The sequence below is a fragment of the Lichenostomus cassidix genome, chromosome 4A (assembly GCF_008360975.1).
Source record: "Lichenostomus cassidix isolate B80296 chromosome 4A, HeHo_3.0, whole genome shotgun sequence".
NCBI classification, from domain to species: Eukaryota; Metazoa; Chordata; class Aves; order Passeriformes; family Meliphagidae; genus Lichenostomus; species Lichenostomus cassidix.
Window position 1 is genome coordinate 10205086 of NC_139485.1, and position 19282 is coordinate 10224367.

Here is a 19282-nt window from a genome sequence, read left to right on the forward strand (position 1 = left end):
GGGAACGGAAAGTACTGAATCTTACTGGAAAAATCCTATTCTAGAAATGCAGAAACTAATCAAAGAAGGAAAGTAATTTTGCAAAGGTCATATCCAATTCTATCATGTTTCCCTGGATAAAATGGCAGTGATTGTGCAAAGTCTGAATTTAAATCCTAAGCTCTTCTTGGAGCAAGTAATGACAACAGGCAAAACTTGATGTGTTTTAACAGGAAGACAAAGACAAGAACTGAACAGCATGTAAATGTTCTTTAACTAAGTCTGTACATATACATTATGTCTGTTCCTTCCTCCTTCTTTAATTTTTTACACATATAAAGCAAGGCTTTCCAAGTCTCTTTTTGCTTTGCATTAGCTGAATTTAATTGTGAGTGCTGAGAATTCTCAGAGTCTCTCAGCTCATTAGTGAAATGCACCAAAAGAGTTAAGCAGACAACTGACATTTCATCATTTTGTACCTTTAAGCTTATTTTAATGAGAACAGATCCATTTTTTTAGTAAATTCATAAATAACTTTCCTCATAATGAATTGACTCTCCATAAAATTTTAAGATGGATTTGAATTTGCCAGGAGAAGGATGATTTCCTTTGTAATTAACTAATGCATCAAAAGGGACCATTTATAATATCTGGTCAGCATCAGTCAGAACTGTTACAGGACAGCACACTGAGGCATGACTATTAAGTACATGATGGAATCAAACCAGATAGAAAAGTCATAAATCTTTAATTGACATCCTGGAATTCACATTTGAAGTGGGTAGTTTTTATCAAAATGTGATTTTTAGACAAGCTACAAACTCGAAGTCAATGTCATATCTGGAACATGTAGCTAGTCTTTCCTCTCTTTAGAAAGTGGCTGGAGAGCTGAGCACTGACTCTCCTAGTGTCCTTAGGTACCCAAGTGGACAGAGAGACACCAGGGACCCAAGTTCACTTCCATTGGCAGGTTTTCTAAAATGTTATGTTTCTTATGAATGCCTCTGCAAATGTAAACATTGATTACAGAACATAGTAAAGAGATACTCTATAAATACCTAAGATCAATAGCATTCTTATCCTTGTCCTGGACAACAAGAGTCCACATCTCCACTCTAAATATTGACTCCTCTCATCTTAGTTCCTCTGTCTAACCCAATTTGTTCTACCCCAGAAATTTTTTTACCCAGTCCACCACCACTCTCAAAATAAGGCTGCTTGAGCACTGGTCACTTCTTATAAAAGTCCTAGAAACTCCTCTCAGTGTCTCTCAGTTCTTCTATGAATGGTTATGGACAGATGGTGTTATCCCTTGGAAAAGGAGCATTGCAGTGTTTGCTCTTTTTTCTTTTAGTTCAAGGAAGTTCTGTTTAAACCCACGGTTATAGAGGAGGTTGCCCTGAAAGACCACATCTGCCTTTTTAACTATTCAATATAAAACATTGGAAGAAGCATAACGGCCATGAGAGGGGGAGTAAAAAGGGAATATTTTTCCTCTCCACATAAGGATAGGAAAAAAGGGTGACAAATATGGTCTCATGTTGAAATCAAACCAAGTAACATCTTAAGGCCCAACTTCTCATGTAAGTTAGGTCTGAGCAAGCCCTATTGCACTGATTTTGTTTCTATCATGACAGAAAATGATTATAAATTAATACAGGTACTGTAAAAAAGTATCCACTAAAATTCTTTATTGAATTCTCCTTCTAATATTTCTTTATCCCTTTGCCAACCTGCCCACTTGTTCCTGTTTTAGTCTTGGCAGATATAACCTTATCATCACACTCAATATTACTACTAATAACAAAGAGTGACAGTTTGAGGCTTTCTGGCATAAAGGTTTTCTCCAGGACCACATGGTGCTAGGCCTAACCTACAGCTCTAGAGGCAGGACAGGGATGTTCAGAGCTTTGTACACCATATGGAAAGAGCAAAAAATAACCAGGAAGCACACAAGGAGACTAGGAACAGTGCCAGTATTTAGAGAAGGCATTCCCTCAAGTTTGGGGCATGCAGCAGATGAAGGAGAAAGGCTTTTGGGTCAAGGCCTACTGTACTATACAGGAAGGGCTCCTTTGAGCTCTGCTTGCCTTAGAGGTTAAATCTTGATTATCGGCTGCCACTTGGTGTTTAAAAAGCAATCGTTCAAACTTGATTTCTACAGAGGCATAGCTCACCCAACAAGAGGGTTAAATAAGGTCTGTGATACAGGAAATCCACTTTGTCAATGTCAGGAGACTACCCTTAATATTATAGCAAGGGTTTACTCCTAATGAGAGCACCTTGTGTACATGGCAACATGCTGTATTTATGGAGCTCTTTTACAAATATCCTCAATGGTTCCAAGCTGGGAACAATCTAATAGAAATGTATTCTTCAACCTACATGCTAAATCATCCTCCTGAAGGTCATGTTTTTCCACCTCATTGTGTTTGAGTCAGCTCCTGGTAGACAGCCATATTTCCTGAGATGCAATGCCACAGAGAGCAAAATAAGGGGAACATCTTGGCCTATATGCAAAATATTTTTGCTTTCAGGGATTTAAATGCTCTAATAGCTATTTGGAGTCTTGCATAGGGCAAGAAATAATGAGGTTTGTAAAGAGCAGTCAAATAAAGAAAAATAAAACCAGATATATTTGTTGCATTACTCTTCAGTAGCAGACTTTTTTTCACCTACAATTTTTTGTAATGTGAAGACTAGTTGAAGAAACAACGTTTTGAAGGGGAAGATGTATATCTGCTTTTTTCATTTCATCTTTATGACCCTGCTAAGACACAAATAAGAAAGGATTTTAAGTTCTTGCACTTAATACTCATTTCAGGACACAATATTCGAAACATTTTGTATGTCCAAATCAAATCTATGTCATTTTGGGTTTAAGATACCAGATTTTCATTAGCAATGTCTGTATTTTTCACTGTAGGTCTTTATAATTGCTTTACCACTGTCTCCAAAAGCATGTGATACATTATGTGGGAGACCCAAGAGACACACTGAGGTATTTGGGGTTGTTTTTTTGCTGTTTTGTTGTTTTTTTTGGGGGGGTGGTGTTAAGGTCTAAATACAACCACATTACATTAAAGCCAATTCAAAACCTCTGGTACTCAATAAATACTCCCTATTTTTTATTTATCATTCAATCAAATATACTTAATCACAAACCATTCTGAATTAATGGCTCTGTTTCAATCTAAATCCAGACATCTTCTATTTTTTAAAGAAAAAATATATTTCTAGTAGTTTCAAAAAGCAGCATTTCTTTTATTGTGTATCAAAATTAGGTGATATTAAAGGTGATATTAAAACCCAAACCATTCCGTGATTCTATAAAATTAGGCCTACATTTAATGCTAGTGTTTTTTCCATTAGCAACTTTTTCTGTATTTTAACCATTTTGCAAGCCAAACTATCAGTTGCTCAAGCAGCTCAGGGTACATCTAATCCTATACAAACCCAAAAGAAAGATGTCATGTTTTCCATGAGATAATGTGTCCTCCCAGAACCATAAGTAGGCATGCATATGAATGTGTGATCACTAAATCTAACACAATCTGATTTAATCAATTCAGACAGTAACTAATACCACTCACTTCCCACTCTGCTGAGCAATTATTCAAATTGCACATTAGAAAACATGCTCTCAGAACCATGGAAATTTTGATTGGCTGGGACCCCTGGAGGTCCACTCATCGTGCCAGGAGTATCTGATAGACTCGCTCTCTTTAAGTAAGATCTGAAAAATAATCAACTGCCTGTTAAAAAATACTAAACAGACACATGACATGTAAAATGGATCCTCAGTAATTGTATTAAAAGTTTAGTCTAACACCACTTCTGTCCACAATGTGCCCACTGCTCTATTTGTCAAATAAAATTCTCTGCGTGTTTTTCTACATATTTTTAAATCCTAGCAATGATTCCAGTCTTTGCAGAGCAACAACTGATAGTCACTGCATTCATCAATATATTACAGCTCCTTAACCCTGCACAAAAGAGGGTTATCTGAGAAATCCACCTACACCAACAAGAGGGGCTAAGTGACCTGTCAGGCTCCCTCCATCTCTAGATCCCATGATTAAACCTTACCCCATCAGCAAACTGAGGATCTCCCCAGAACAGCAGAATGCTGATTGCAAGGAGCCCAGCTGACCTAGGAGCACAACAGTGACCACAGCAGAGAGAGAGAGGTTGTTACAAGAGGCTGCTGGAGAAACTGCATTGAGTGCAAACCTCAGGAGAAGCATTTGTGTCACTAAAGAACCATATTATGAAGGCATTTGCACATATCTGTCTGTTTTCCAGTTGTGAGTCAGGATGTCACTCAGCATCTAAAGAATTTCAGTGCCAGGATCCTGGCAGGTTTTGTGTGATCCATGTCATGGATCCCTGCTCTGGGGAACCCATGGCATCTCAGCTATGCCCTGTGTGCACCCAGACACACACAGCTCTCACTGACAGGGATGCAAACAGTGGGGCTCCACGAGCCAGTTCCTACAGATTTGTTAAACCCTCTCCCTCGGTCACAGCCCATCAAAAAGCTGTGCAGGGCTCCAGCCCAGCCCACGATTCCAGCTGACCACAAGTGCTGGCAACCTGCAGGAACCTACTAGACCACGTTGTATGTGAGACCAGACCTGGGGAAGAGCTGACCTTCAAATGCCAAAATCTATTTCTTTAAGTATCCCTCCATAATACATAAACTCAGTTCCGGGGCTTTTTGTGCAGCTCCAAAGGATATTATCCCTTTTCCACCTATGATTCATCTTGCCTCTTAATTCTATAACCTTTTTTTTTTAAATACAACAAAAAGACCTGCAATCATGGGCACCACAGGCAAACTACATTTTGAGTAGAAAACTACAACCTGTTATTGCTTGTAAATTTCCTACTTTTTCATTTCATGAACTGTCATGGGCATTTTAGAGAAAAGTGCCTCCTAAAATCCATAAACAAATGATGAGATTTTGCACTTATCTCCAAAGTAATTTTATGATTGTGTTGCTAAGCTCTTTAATTGTAATTGATTATGTCCAATTTTCACTGAGAATTTAATCCTACGATTCAGCTCAGTTACTCTATTTTGACTGACCTTGACTACATGAGATGCAACACCTATTGTTGAAATTGAACAAAATTGGTTCCCTCTTTTGAATGTTTTGAAAGATTAAGTGTGAAATTATAGATTGAATATCAACCAGAGTAATACCAAGGTCATGCATGTTAAATCAGTTGCATCTGAGCACTCAGGATGAAATTGCACATTAAAGGCTTTTACCATGTTTTCTTTAATGCACAAAGCACTTGACTTTTCTGAAGAAGTGGAAAACAGCACAGGGATAGCAACACAAGCTCCATGAAGCTGTTAAGGCAACTCAATAACCACAAACTGCCGAATACTCATGCCATAGATTAAGAATTGGTTAAAGAAAATTGACACTTATTGTGCCCAAACGACCAGGTCTGGTTTAAAAAAAAAAAAAAAAAAATCACTTAGTAACAGTCTAGGCAACAGCAAGGGCCACAACCTGCATTCCTGAATTCCTGAGGCACACTTTGATATGCAGGTAAGGAAGTTACAGTAGGGCACAGAGAAATGAAGGCATTTAAGGGATTAACACAGGAGGAACAATAACCTTCACTTCAACACAGACATACCCAAGCAGCCTGTAAATTAACTAGTAGTGCCAGAGAAGCAATCTGATCACAGCAGCACAGAGCTGAGGGCAGGCTGCTGCTTCACTCTGCCTTGTCGGGCCCTAAAGTCAAAAGGATTCAGGATAGGACATGGATAGACAGTGCACAGGGTATGGAGCCGTGCTACACATCTTTTGTAGGATTTGATCTTCCTGCACGTTAAGCTTTTTCCTACTTCAACTGGCATTGTATTGATCTATTTCTTTACACGTTGAGTGAATCAAGGTTAAGACCACCTGTGAATCCCTAGCCAATGCAGTGCACATCCTCAATCCTGTTGCTGTTTGTCCGAGTAACCCAGACGTCTTTCAAGCCTCACCGACAAAAACACGGAGGTACAAAGTAAAGAAATTCTCCAAGGTGCCACCTTTTTCATTCACTTTCCCTGAACATTAAATCCTCACCACCTGCTTCCTTTGCAGGTTTTCTGCAAGCTGCTGTTGTGGTTTATTTTGGGGAACTTTTTGAGTAGGATCCTCGAGTAGTGGGGCTGGGAGGTTTCTTAGTTGCCATGACAGCGAGTTTACAAGCCACACAGAGGAGCATATGCTGTCTTTGGAGAAAAATCTAACCCAGCTGCACCTTGCCTTTTCTTTTCCCACAAAAAGAATTAGTGTTTATTCCTACAGTGGGGTGAGGCTCCAAGGTAGGCAGGGCCACCCCTCCCATGCAGCTCTTGGTGTGATGGTGGTGGCTCCATGTTCCCTGAGCTTTCCCTCAACCTTCAGTAAGGCTCAGCTCAACCTCCCTGTGTCACTCTCCAAACTAACAAATTCAAAATGCTAAACATTTGGACAATACAACACAGCACAACACAGAGATGTGCTTTGATAGCAAACAAAGCTTCTGCAGTATCTGGATCAAGAAAATCAATACTAAAATACATAACTGATTTGTGCATCTCACCACTCCCAAGATTTGTGTTTTATGCAGTCAAGAATTTCCTACTAGGTTTGTTCTTGCTTCTGACACCTTCTTCTGTCTTCCTGCCATCAAAACTGTAATGTAAAGCCTTTTGGCTACTAACCCTGATACCAAAGAACATAAAGCTGGAAAACTCCTTGCTCTGAAATCAATAACATTTGGTAAGGAATCATAATCCTTCTTAAAGGCAGTACAAATAGACTGCAGCACTCTCAAATTCTTCAGGTTTCTGCAGTTATTTAATCTAAGTCTTCTTACATTTAATTTCCACTACAGAACTTCTTGTACCACACAGTTCCAGCAGTGTATATTCTGTCATTGGCAAACAGAATTTCATTTTTGTAAATAGATTCTGTCTCCTGTCCTTACAATTCTTCAACTGAAGCAATCCTATTCTGAAAATACAACATGGGATATTCTTTCAAAACTCAAAGACTGCCAATATCTACAGATGATAAGGCAATGAACGCCTGGATTTACATATCACCCAGCTGATATCTTAATATAAAGGGCTGTAATTCCCAGCTGATGGATGCTGTCACTGGCAATTACGTGGGGTTTGCCACTGGAGCTCCTGAGTTGATCACTGTTTTCATATATCTGTCCCCACAGTTAGCAATGAACTCTGGAATCCTTGGGTCCCTCTTTACAGCAGTGCAACCTCATTGACTTAACTGAGCACCGACAGAAGAATTCAGCACAAAATTTGGCATGACAAAGTTCAGCTGTGCTTTCAGTGCCAGGTAACCCTGTAAATGTAGTGCCAAGAGTATCACTAGGATACAATAAATATAGCAAGAGGAAAAAAAAATCTGGTACATTTACTTTGTAGATCAAAGGGACTTTCCATAGATGAAGTGTGTAAACATGATGTACAGGAAGCCAGCATTTGTTTGAGAGATTTGTCTGACAAACATGCTACTTTACCTTAACCCTGATAAAACCACTGTTAACTCTCTTCTCGCCTCAGAACACACCAGACTTTTAAGTGCCATTTCCTACTAATGTGTCATTTTGTGATCTGAAACCAAAGGATCAATAGATATTCTCTAGACTGTCATTCTTTTAGATTTAAGAAAAGATTGCCCACTAAAACACCAATACTGAGAGGTTACATGTTGGACTCTTTTTCTCCCTAAACATTAGCTTTGAATTCTGGCAAAACTTAAACTTGAGAAAGAAAATAAGGGTCTTTCTTTGCCTGGTCATCCTATAGCAAAGAAATGAGAAACAGCAAAACTCCTGCTACAACTCACCGCCCTGTTTGTTCTACATCACTGCAGTGTTTTAAATAAGTGAACTTCCATTAAACTGGTTTAATATGAGTGTAGCAGCTGAAATCAATGATATTAATGTCTGATTCCTATCAGGTAGCAGCCAGAGGGAAATTAACCTTGTAGCTGAGAAGTGCACGTTAATCTGATTTCCAAAACTTTACACTTGATGGACTGCCTTGGGGGGAAATTTAGGTGGGTAAACGTACAGCTTTTCCATTGCAAATTTCCATTGACTTTAGCAGTACTGCACACAAAACATCTGCAGAGAAATTAATCATGAATACAGATGTTGTAAATTAAACTGCCTCAGAGATTTTATTAGACAAACCAATGAATGATTTTCCCAGTATTCTTCAATAAAGCTCTAATTAGGAGTATATATCCCAAAAGATATTCAATGAAATGCCAGATAATGCTATAATGGGAACACTAGTTTTTTGAAAACATGGCAAGTACAACTTTTTTTTTAGTAAAATCTCTTGCTAATTCTGAAAACTTTTCACCATCCGATATATTTAAGATCAGTCATGTTGGTATGGATGACTAAGGAGAACTAACAAGTAAGAAATAACTAAGATTAGTGAAACCTTCACCCTGTTTTATAGTCATTTGCTGAAAGGAACTACTGCAATTGTCCTTTACTGGTTCTCACCTTTCTAGAGGAATGTATGGCAGTTTTGCAGAAGAACTTTCCATAAAAGGAACTTTCTTTTATGACAGAGTCAATAAAAAGGCCTTTTTCGTAGCTAGAAAAAAGGATTTGGAACACAGCATTTTGAAATGGAAAACTCCTACAGGGGCAGTTGTTGCATCCAGGAATGAAACAGGCACACCACAATCTGCTAAAACTGGGTTGATGACTGCAATATGCCAGTACATGCTCAAATTAATTTCTGAGCACCATAAGCAAAAGACAAAGTCAGAAGGAAGACCATAAGTAATTCTATAAATTCCATTTCATATGGAGACAGAAATAGAAACTCTTCATTGTGCTACCTGCAATTCTAATAAAGACTACAGCTCCTTTAATTTGAAAGGTGCTTCTTAGTTTATTGCATTTTAATTTTTAACACTTCAGAAAAAATCTGGTTGGGTTAAAAATACTCAATTTGGATTAGAAAATCTTGAAGGAAAATGTTAAAATTTATTCAGAGTTGTAAATACTTTTTACTAAGTTCCTTACAAAAAGTAGATTTATGTTTTGATCTTGCTAAATCTGCACTGAACACTTAGCTGAAACAATTTCTCATGGAAATAAAATGTCAATCTACATTCATATTTGAGAAAATCAAGAATAAAAACTTCTACTTGACATATCCACACTTTACTTTTAAATTAAAAAAAAATATTGAATGCTTTTTCTTTTAATTCAACTAAAAATTGTATTTTCGTTGCTTTTATGAATTTGTGGTCTCTATAACACAAGGGACCATCTGCCAAGTGACTTAAAACAGAAATCTAATTACACTACTTGTTGTCATTAGCTAAGAACATGAGTGTATACTAAAATGCTTGGATGAATAAAGTTTGTTCTCAAATGCTCTGTTAACTCAAAGCTTTAAACTAAAATCCTAACTGAAATAACAAAGATACTATTTTTCCCCTTGCCTGTACTGGACAGTTACACTACAGGCATTACTTCCTTGATACTTGACATTCTAAACAAGAACACACACAGAATAGTTTACTATCATCTACCAAAGGAAATAGTGGCAACAGGTTTTATATTCCACCAAAAATATTCCACCTGGAAAGAAAACATTAAGAGGATTTTAAATTCTTTTTTTAACTAAGCAGGGGTTGCAGAGCTGCATCACCCTGAGCAGCACAGGCAAACATTGCATTGGCATTCAGGGCACTTTCACTGATGGCATCAGACCGTGACACAAACAGAACCTGCCCACCAGAGTGGGCTGAGCTCACCCTGAGCACTAGGAAAATTGTAATTGGGAGTATAGATTTTCAGCAATACACACTCTCCCTGTGAGAAGCTGACTGCATGCTCCATCACACTGACCTTTAGGAAAGGAAAGGTTTGGAAGGCTTATGGGAATAGTCCTGGGTCTGGTATTTAACTCCCCTAAACACATTCTTGTTAAGACATAATGACTTTAAATAAATTCATGGTGAGACTCCCTGGTTTATAGTAGTGCTTATTCATTTCCTTTGCCTTGTTTTCATCTCTTATTATTCAGTGCTCTACTCATCTGATACTGTTGTTTTGCTTTTTCTGATGTCTCCTCTGATTTTTGCACTTTTTATAGCTTTCAGTATCATAACCTTGAAGAGTCTCTTCATGCTTAAGCTAATTAAAAATATTTTTCACACCCAGTAAGCAAGATGTGACTCCATACTATGTGTACTTAATGGAAGAAATATGCTTTACATGCTTCATTAAGTTATTTGCAAAATTGCATTAGTGCCATTCCATTAGTGTACCTCTTTCAGCCACATCTGTGGCCTGCTTTTGACAGACAAATTACCAGTTTCATAACTCTATTTTGCGTTAGTAATGATCTTCTAATATATTGAAAAATATCCATCCTAATAGTAATGGGAAAAGAAAATAATAATGTATTTTTCAATATAACAGGAGCAACATTATCTGCTGTGGGGCAAAATAATTACCAGATTTCTTGAAACAAGCACTTACAGGTTATTTTGGATATTTCATTAAAATTACAACCTTACACAATACAGGAACATTAACCTTGAAATAAGATGTCATAATGAAGTCAATATTGATTAGAAGTGAAAGTGTTTGTTGTGTCAAAATCTTTTAAGACACCTGAAAATTTTTTAAACAATAACAATGAGATTACATTGATTATGCACTAAATTGTGTGAACATTTTGACACCCTTTTAAGCTGTGCAGTAAAAATTCCTTTCAGAGAAGTAAAACATTACTGACTCTGGGTGTGGGCATTAATTAGAAGCTGAAATTTAACACAAGAGTAATTATTTTTTTACTTTTCATCCATTGTTTTGTACTGAGATCTTATTTTAAATCATAATAAGATAGATACCTAAGTCATGAGATGTGATTTTCCAACTTCCTTCTAAGACTGATAATGTACTGTTTGTGTTTAATTATGTGTTCACTTAAGATCAAGGTCTCATTTTGTTAAACACCATAAACACAAGAACTTACATTCAAAGAATTTGGACTGTATTCATCTATGCTGTGCTCATCTGCTGAGCTGGTGCAGAAGTAACCATGCATAACACACACTTCAGAATTGTTATTAAGCAAGCCACATGTGGCCACAACCTGCCAGAGTGAACAGGGAAAAGACGATGAGGATGGCTGGAAAACTCATTTAATGTTCCTTTTGATAGCACTTTATCAACAGATGATCAGGTGATAATGATTCTGATATAGAAACATATCTACATTAATCATTACTCTGAGATATTGACTATTCCTGTCTTTTCTCCTGTCTGGTTGCTAACCTTCAAAATGAATTGAGGACCTCAAGTCAGGATTTAATTCAGTTATATTAGGTGTGCTAAGATAGTGAGTAGATAGTAGCTGTCTCACTACACTAACAAAAATAACCTGAATGGGAAAAGAAGCATCTAAGTTAATTATTGGAGTGATTCATGGTTGTATAATAAATCTATATGCCAAAATTCCAGTTTAAGAGCAGAAGAGCACATGTCTCAATTTCTTGAGGGTCTTCTGATGTTCAAGGAATGTACAGTGAGTGGAAAACAGTACAGGGAAAGGTATCAGACTGAGAAAACACAAACAATTACAGCATCAGTTGAAGGCAGCTGTCTCCAAAGATGCTGATTTTCTCCAAAATAAAAGACTTGACAGGATTCTGTCAATGACAGATACAACAAGCTGGATAGCTGGTTTAGAGCACTAAATAGCAAAGTAGGGCAATTAGGCACACTACAATTCAAATTGAAGAGTAAATAGTTCAGGCTTGTTTCATAGCTTCCCTGGACACTTCAGTACTGCCTCCTTCAATGTCTAGAAGTGCATGAAGCTGAGAAGCCTTTTAAATTGATCAACTCACAGCTTTGACTGTTCACTCACTAAATCTTGTTGTCCATCATAGAAGAGCACAAGATGTCTCACATGGAGGAAAGAATATAAATAGTCTTGTTAAGCTGTGAATCTATAATTAAAATCATCTCATTCATTTTATCTCCACATATGACAGCTAGGACATCTGTATTTGGTGTCATGGGGTTTCCAGACTCTGAAGCAAATCGGGCTGATCTACAGTTTTGCACCACTATGACAAGAAGTTTCAGCTTTTGATTGTCTTATTTTGAGATATGTGGTACATATATGCATAATAAAAGCCAAGCAGTTTGTACATAATACAAAACCTTCCTGTGCTCTACAATTCTTGTCAGTACCTGGCACCTCCTGTTCTTCAGCCTTTGCTATGAGTGTTGAGGAGCCCAAGTGCTGTGAGAGAAGCCCCATCATAAAGCAGGAGTTTGGAATTACTGCCATTCCCTAGTTTTACTCTTTGAACATTTTGTAACCTTTCAATATTTCACTTATTCTGGACTTACAGTCAGTTACTTTTACTCATAAAATTAAAGCCAGACAGCTCAAATGGCATATATGAAATGTGTCACTTATTTACAGGTTTGAACCACATTCATGATAGATTCGTGCAGCTTGGGCAGCTTCAAAAGGCTGCAGGTAAGGGGAGAGCCACTGAGAATTTCCTCATGTAAAGCCATATGTCAGGTTCATTTGTATATTTTCTTCTGCCATTTATGAGCACAACTGTAAATTGCACTCTTCCTGCCCTCACAGATTTTAGAGAATATTGACACAGGAGAGTGTCTGGCCCAATTACAGCTCACAAAAGTCAAAGCTACAAGACTCACAAACACCTGGGACAAATGAACCACAGGGAAAGAAAAGTGCCATTCAAGGAAGGATGGAAATGACTATTAATAGCTACAGACCCATGGCACTAGAAGAGCAGCACACATGGGTAGACAACAGTGCCCTACATTCACAGAAAGGTTACAGAGAGCACCAGCAGGCAATGAATCACACTCACAAATAGAAGAGCTGCTTCACAAATAAGTGGGTTTGGGTTTTTTGCCTTTTTTTTCCCTCTTTTTTGTGATAAAAATGCTGCTATTCTCTTCAACTATTGAACCCAAAAGCACTAAATATTGCATCAGTAATACAGAAGCATAAAAAAAAGTATAAAACTCAATATTTAAATAAGATGCTGATTTACAGACAGCATATAAACTTTCATTCTCCTCTTGAATTCTACAGACAACTCCATAAAAAATGTTCATTTTTTAATACAGAATAGGACTTTATGTTTTAAAGAACAAACATTACTCAGATCATATTACACTTGGGATGTGAACAAAAAGACACAAAGGTGGGTGAAGAGGTGAGTCTGTGCAAGGCATTGTGAGGGTGACACCTGACCATAGATACTCTGCTCCTTGCATGTCTTCTGCAACCCTAAAGCATTCCTGATGTAACCCCATAAAGCACCTTCAGAAAAGCCTTCTAAGGGCAGTAGGATCTGAAATGTGATTTTTTCTTTTTTTTTGACAGTACTAAACCTTTAAAATCGAGTGCTTTTCAGTTTTGTGGATTGTTTTTTTCCCTTCAAAGACTGAAGTAGACTGATGTCAGAGGAGCAAGAATCACACCACTGTTAATGTACAGCATATTTTAATGCTCTGGTTCCACTCAGGTACTGGAATGATTATGTGTATTTATAGAAGCACTTTTAAAAACCAGAGATTTGGATTTTGGCATGTGAGCAAAGTAATCCAATAAGAGGTGTTAAGGCCAGAATTTCTTGACCTTTATATTTGTCAAAGTTGTTGGTTCAATAAAGGTCAAGATGTGTGACAAAATTCAAGCCTGTCTAAGCCAATTAATGACAAGTAACCAGACCATTAAAAATCTCATTTATGCTGAGCAGTCAAGTGGGTTATGTGAGGGCAGTCTGTACCTTAGATAGCCTACACACTTGGTTACAGGCTTGCTATAGGATAATAAAGGGCAGAATGCAGCAAAATGAGAGAATACTTAAAATTTTAAAATGAATAGGATAATCATTCCAGCTTGCTCAGCAGAGAGGGAATCACAGTTAAATAAAATAGTATCTCTTCCTCATTTAATTGCAAATATTGGTATTTCTCAAGAAAAATATGAGACAAAAAGTTGAACATTAAGAACTGGTGGGTACCTTGCATTGATGAAACATGGGGGAACAAATTCTTCAACACAGCTATATGCAATTCATAAGCACCACTGATACGTGCTAAGTTACTAAAGAAATAGCTTGAAAGCACCAAACTGCTCAGGGATCTCTTTCAAAGTGCTGGAGAATTGCACAAATGAAGTACATGTCCTGGTTTTTTCTCCAGGATAGGGTTCACTTTCTTCTCAGTAGCTGGTATCATGCTGTGTTTTGGATTTAGTATGAGAATAATGTTGATTCACTGCTGTTTTAGCTTTAGCTCATCAGTGCTCACTCAGTCAAGGACTTCTCTGTCTCCTGCTCCACAATGACCAAAATGACCAAAACACTCCAAACTGACCAGGACAGCTGACCCAAACTGACCAAAGGATATTTGAAACTAATGGACAGAAGAGCAAGCAGGTTTCCCTTATTCAGACACCCTGGATTTTACCATAACAGCAAAATGGTTTCACTGGTTTAGATTCCAGTTTCTCCTGCTAGTGACAGGAAGCTTCAGTTCATAAAAACATAAGATACCCTGCTTTGCTAGATAAGGTGTGATACTGGTAAAAGGAATAGGTCCATAAATAAAAGCCAGCTTGTACATATTTTGTTAAATAGGGGCATATAAACTACAGCTTTTATTTCAATTTGTACATAACTCTGTTAAAACCAGCACTAAATATTGCAAAGTATCACTTGTATTTCTAGCAAAATTGTGTTCCAAATAGGTAAAATAAAAATTCCTTCCACCTCCATCTTTGCAGGCAAACCCCTCCACTGGGACTCTTTCTGTGATGAGGGGGAATGTGTGGTGTCAGTCACTATCAGAGGTGCCCTGGCAATGACAGACTGACACATACACAGACAGTCCATGCTGCCTGCAAAGACATCAAACATGGACTTAACAGCAGGAGAGAGCATCTGCCAGAGGTCTGAGCTGCAGAGCTGGGAGATCAGCTAAGACATGCCACAGAGCTATGGGAGGCATTGGGATGGAGCGCAGAGGATGGCTGGAGCCTGCAGAAACCTCAGCACAAGTGTCTGCAGCCCCAGGTCAGCCCCAACCCAAGCTCCACAATAAAGCAGGAGTTAACCTCACCCTGGGACTAGGAATGCACCTGCCCACAGCAGCACAGCCCCAGAAGCAGGGAAAGGCACTGGAACAGAAAAGAGGCACCAGCGCTCTCACCCTCAAACACCAAAAAAAGGACACATTTGCAGCATTTAAAAAAAAAAAATTGCAGCATTTTTTCTCAAAGTTGCTTAAATTATCTGACAGTGCCCTTTCTTTTAAAGGCTCATCATAACCTCCCTGAAGGCGTTTCATTGGCTCGGTAAATTCCAGTTTGCAGTGCAATGTTTTTAAAGCAGACTGACAGACACCTTCACAGTAGGATAAGAAGCTTTCAAGTTTTCTACAGCAGACAAGTTTTATGTTGGCAATTGAACACTATGAATCACATCTGCAGCGCCTCTGTGACCAGAGGCAGCAAGGCTGGCAGGGCTGTGCCCCAACCCCATGGAATTCATTCATGGAATAGAGGCTACTGCATTGTCTTAGGCTTCACATCCATTCATTTTCTACTTCTCACACACAGAAACTTGAGCACATATGACTGAGCTTGATAAGTAAATATAATGATATATAATTCAATATGCAATTCAAATATATGATGCTCAGTGCACTGTGTAAGCAGCTACTGAGGCTGGGGCCTGGGACATGTCAAAGCATCCAGCTATGGCACTTCCTGGAAAAGCCTTGCAAGCAAGACTTAAAGTCATTTCCAAGTGAAGAAGATAATTACCTCACACTTTGCTTCTTTCTTCTAGTCACCACATGTATCTCCATAGCTATTTTAGCACTAAATCAGTAACTCTTCTCCCTTCCTAGTGTGTTCCCCTCAATGTAAAATTCAGACCTGTTCCTAACCCACATCCCTGCAGCCTCTCCTCAGCCCCGGGCAGCTATTTCTGCCTCTCTTCTTTCCTGCTGCCTCCCCTCATTCCTCAGGTCCCTCCAAAATAAATAAATAATAAAATAAGGGAGAATCTTTTTCAGTTATTTTCCCCACTTTGCTATAGCTGAATCAGTTGGATTTTAATCCTTAAAAAAAAAAGTCTCCCAATATTCATGAGATTTATAAACTAGTGCCACACTTCCTATTTTGTGATAGATACAACAATATTTTATCCTGCATTCCATCTGTGACAGTAAAGCAAGTCCTCACTAAGGAAAATACATTCATCGAAAACAGAGGAATTTGAAGCAAACACATGAAACTGTTCCTTTACAGCTGTTATTTTTGTGAGCACTACCAGAGATGAGATACACCAAAACATGCTATCTTTTCATAGCCTTCTGCCACACTTCAAACTTCCTTCAAACAAGACCCAGACAGGAGAGTACATATAAATACACCCAAGAATAAGATGCAACTCTGAAGTGAACTATTCCTACATCAGTCTTTAGCAGGAAAGCAGCAAGCAAACTAGCAGCCTAAACTACTTACAGTGTTTCAGGAGGTTGAGAGGGTGTTTTTGGGTGGGGGGAAATTGGTTGTGTTGGTTGGTGGGTGGGGTTTTTTGGTTAATAACACGTAGCAGCAATTACACTTGGAGGATCTGAAAATTAATTCTATGAAATCTCACTTCTCCATTGTGCAAGGCAGGGTTACCCATATTCAGGAACTTATGTCAATGAAATACTATTGGCAGAGAACATGTCACACAGTTAAAGAAAAATTAAAAGTTCTGAACATGTTCCAAACTCCACACACAACTCAAGAGCTGCCTATTCACAATATACAAAATTTATTTCTAGGGATGAGACATAAACAAATTTATAGTGTAGGAAAGCCCCTGATAATTTCAAATTCTAGATAACAGAGATAAAATTCCATTTGGCTGGTTTTTTTTCTAACCTGGAGTATTTTAGTGACAATACAAATATGCAATTTTTTTTTTTAATCCGAAAGACACGTTAAGTACTGGAGAATCTGCAACATCCAAATCAGAAGCTCTGCAGAAGACCAGTCTATTCATAAAGACTTGATTTACACATTCTCAGCACTTAGCTTCCTCTGAATAGTATGACTAAAGAAACTGAAAACTCTCTATTAGTATTTCCGTAATGCAATTTAATACATGACTCCTCTCTGCTTTTGCAGGGATTAGATAGCACAATCTCTTTTCACACTGCATGGAGTTGAAGCTCCAGCTTTGCAAATAGATACAAGCCTGAGCATCCCAAAATGAAAGGTAATAATGTATTTGTATTTCTTTCCAAGCTTAATTCCTTTACTCATCTAAATTCAGAATGATTGAGGAACAAACAAGCTGCAGGTAAGCTGGCAGGCTTTCAGTTTAGAAGTGCATTGCAGTTTTTGTATTCTTCACCTTACCCGGCATTTTATTTTGCTGACAGCTTCCTTTAACAGAATGCAGCTTAATTATACTCAGCATTACCTGATCAGCAGGAGTTTGCTTCTTTGAAACTTTTTTTTGTCCATTAAATGTATGAATTAAATCTGGCCCATACCTACCTTTACAATCTGCAATGCTTAATTTAACAGCCCATATTACATTATGCTTGGTACTCAAAAAGAAATGTAATCTCAAAATGATTCATAGATGCTCACAGTTGCCTACATAATGAGCACTCAGAAGACTAACAAAAATTGATTGTGCCCTGGGAATCAGCGCACAACATATAAACTATCTGTAGAGTCTTGGTCAGACTGCAAACTCCATTTTGATGGCACAGCTCATCCTTGCCATTCCTTATTCTGAACCACTCTTCAAGAGGGTGATGGGACAAGATCTATGCAGAGGGAACAGCTTTAGGTGTCTAAAGACACTTGGATCACACACCTGGATCATCTCTCATCCTAGGTAAGTCTGTTTTCTGCTTAAAATTTGAGGTTTTGTGAGATGGCAACTAACATAAAACCCACCTAACCAAAGAAATCACAAAAAGGGACAGGAGTAGAAGAGGATGCCACAGGAACAAAGAAATAAAGCATTATAAATCAAACAGTCTCTTGGTACAAATTTAGGCTGACTTGCGGCAAAATCAGTCAGGCAAGACTCCAGGTGCCTGAAGAAACACTTCACAAAAAAGAAGCAATGTTCCTGACCTTTCAGGGGACTTTGCCCTCAGCCCAGATGCTCCTGAAGAGTGAGGAGATCAAGGCAGCTCAATAGCCTGTATTGTCTCAGGCAGTGCTGCTCTCTGCATTCCCCAGAGCAGAAAGTAATTTGCTGTAGAATCTCTTTTTGACTACCACTGCTTCAAAGGAGACAAGAGTTATTCTCAGAGCATGGATTTGACCAGACTGTCAAACAGAGGCTAGCATTCTGCTAAAGGCATGTCCTGAGCTTGTCACCTCTCCCCAGAGCTTGGGTACAGACTCACAAAAGGAGGTAGGAAGGGTCACAAAAGGAGGCAGGGAAGTTCAGAGCCTCCCTGTCCCCTCTCCCCAGGAGCACAGCACTTAGCCAGAACACAGTGAACTGGTTTCAGTTCCATCTCCTGCTGCCAAGACAGGCCTGCCTGCCTTCCAGAAAACACCTTTAATGGGAAGGTGGGCCCTAAAGAAATCCTGTACAACTGTGGGCAGGCAGCCTTGGCATTTTGACCTTGATTTTATGCTTTGAATATCTCCCTACCACCTTTATTTTCCAAGCCCAGCTTCCAACTGTGTGGCTGTAGCTTATGATAGTGACATTTGCTTTCTGTTCCTTCTTTCAAACCTGTTCTACTTTGTAGAACAGTTTTCAGAAAGAGAGAGACAACAGCTTGGAGCACAGCTCTGCAGGCCTGCAGCACTAAGCTGTAGAGGGCAGAGGGCTGTACAGAGGGCTGTACTCCCCACATCCCATTCCAAGGCCACTTACAAACACCATACACTAAATATTTGGACAAAGTAACATTTTGTCATATTTTAGGAAAAATGTCCACATAATTTGCTATAGAATTTTACCAAGCCTTCCAGGTCCTACCAGAGTGTCAATTATAATAACAACAATAATGTCAGTAGTGGCTTCACAACTTCCAGTTCAGCCAAGAAGCATACACTTACAGCTTCCCAACACTGTTCTGAGGATTCCAGCTTCAGCATGCAACTATTCAGTTCTAGGCAGGATTGTGGTAAACACGTAGTTCCAGACTCCCTCTAATAATTAAATCAAGACATGGT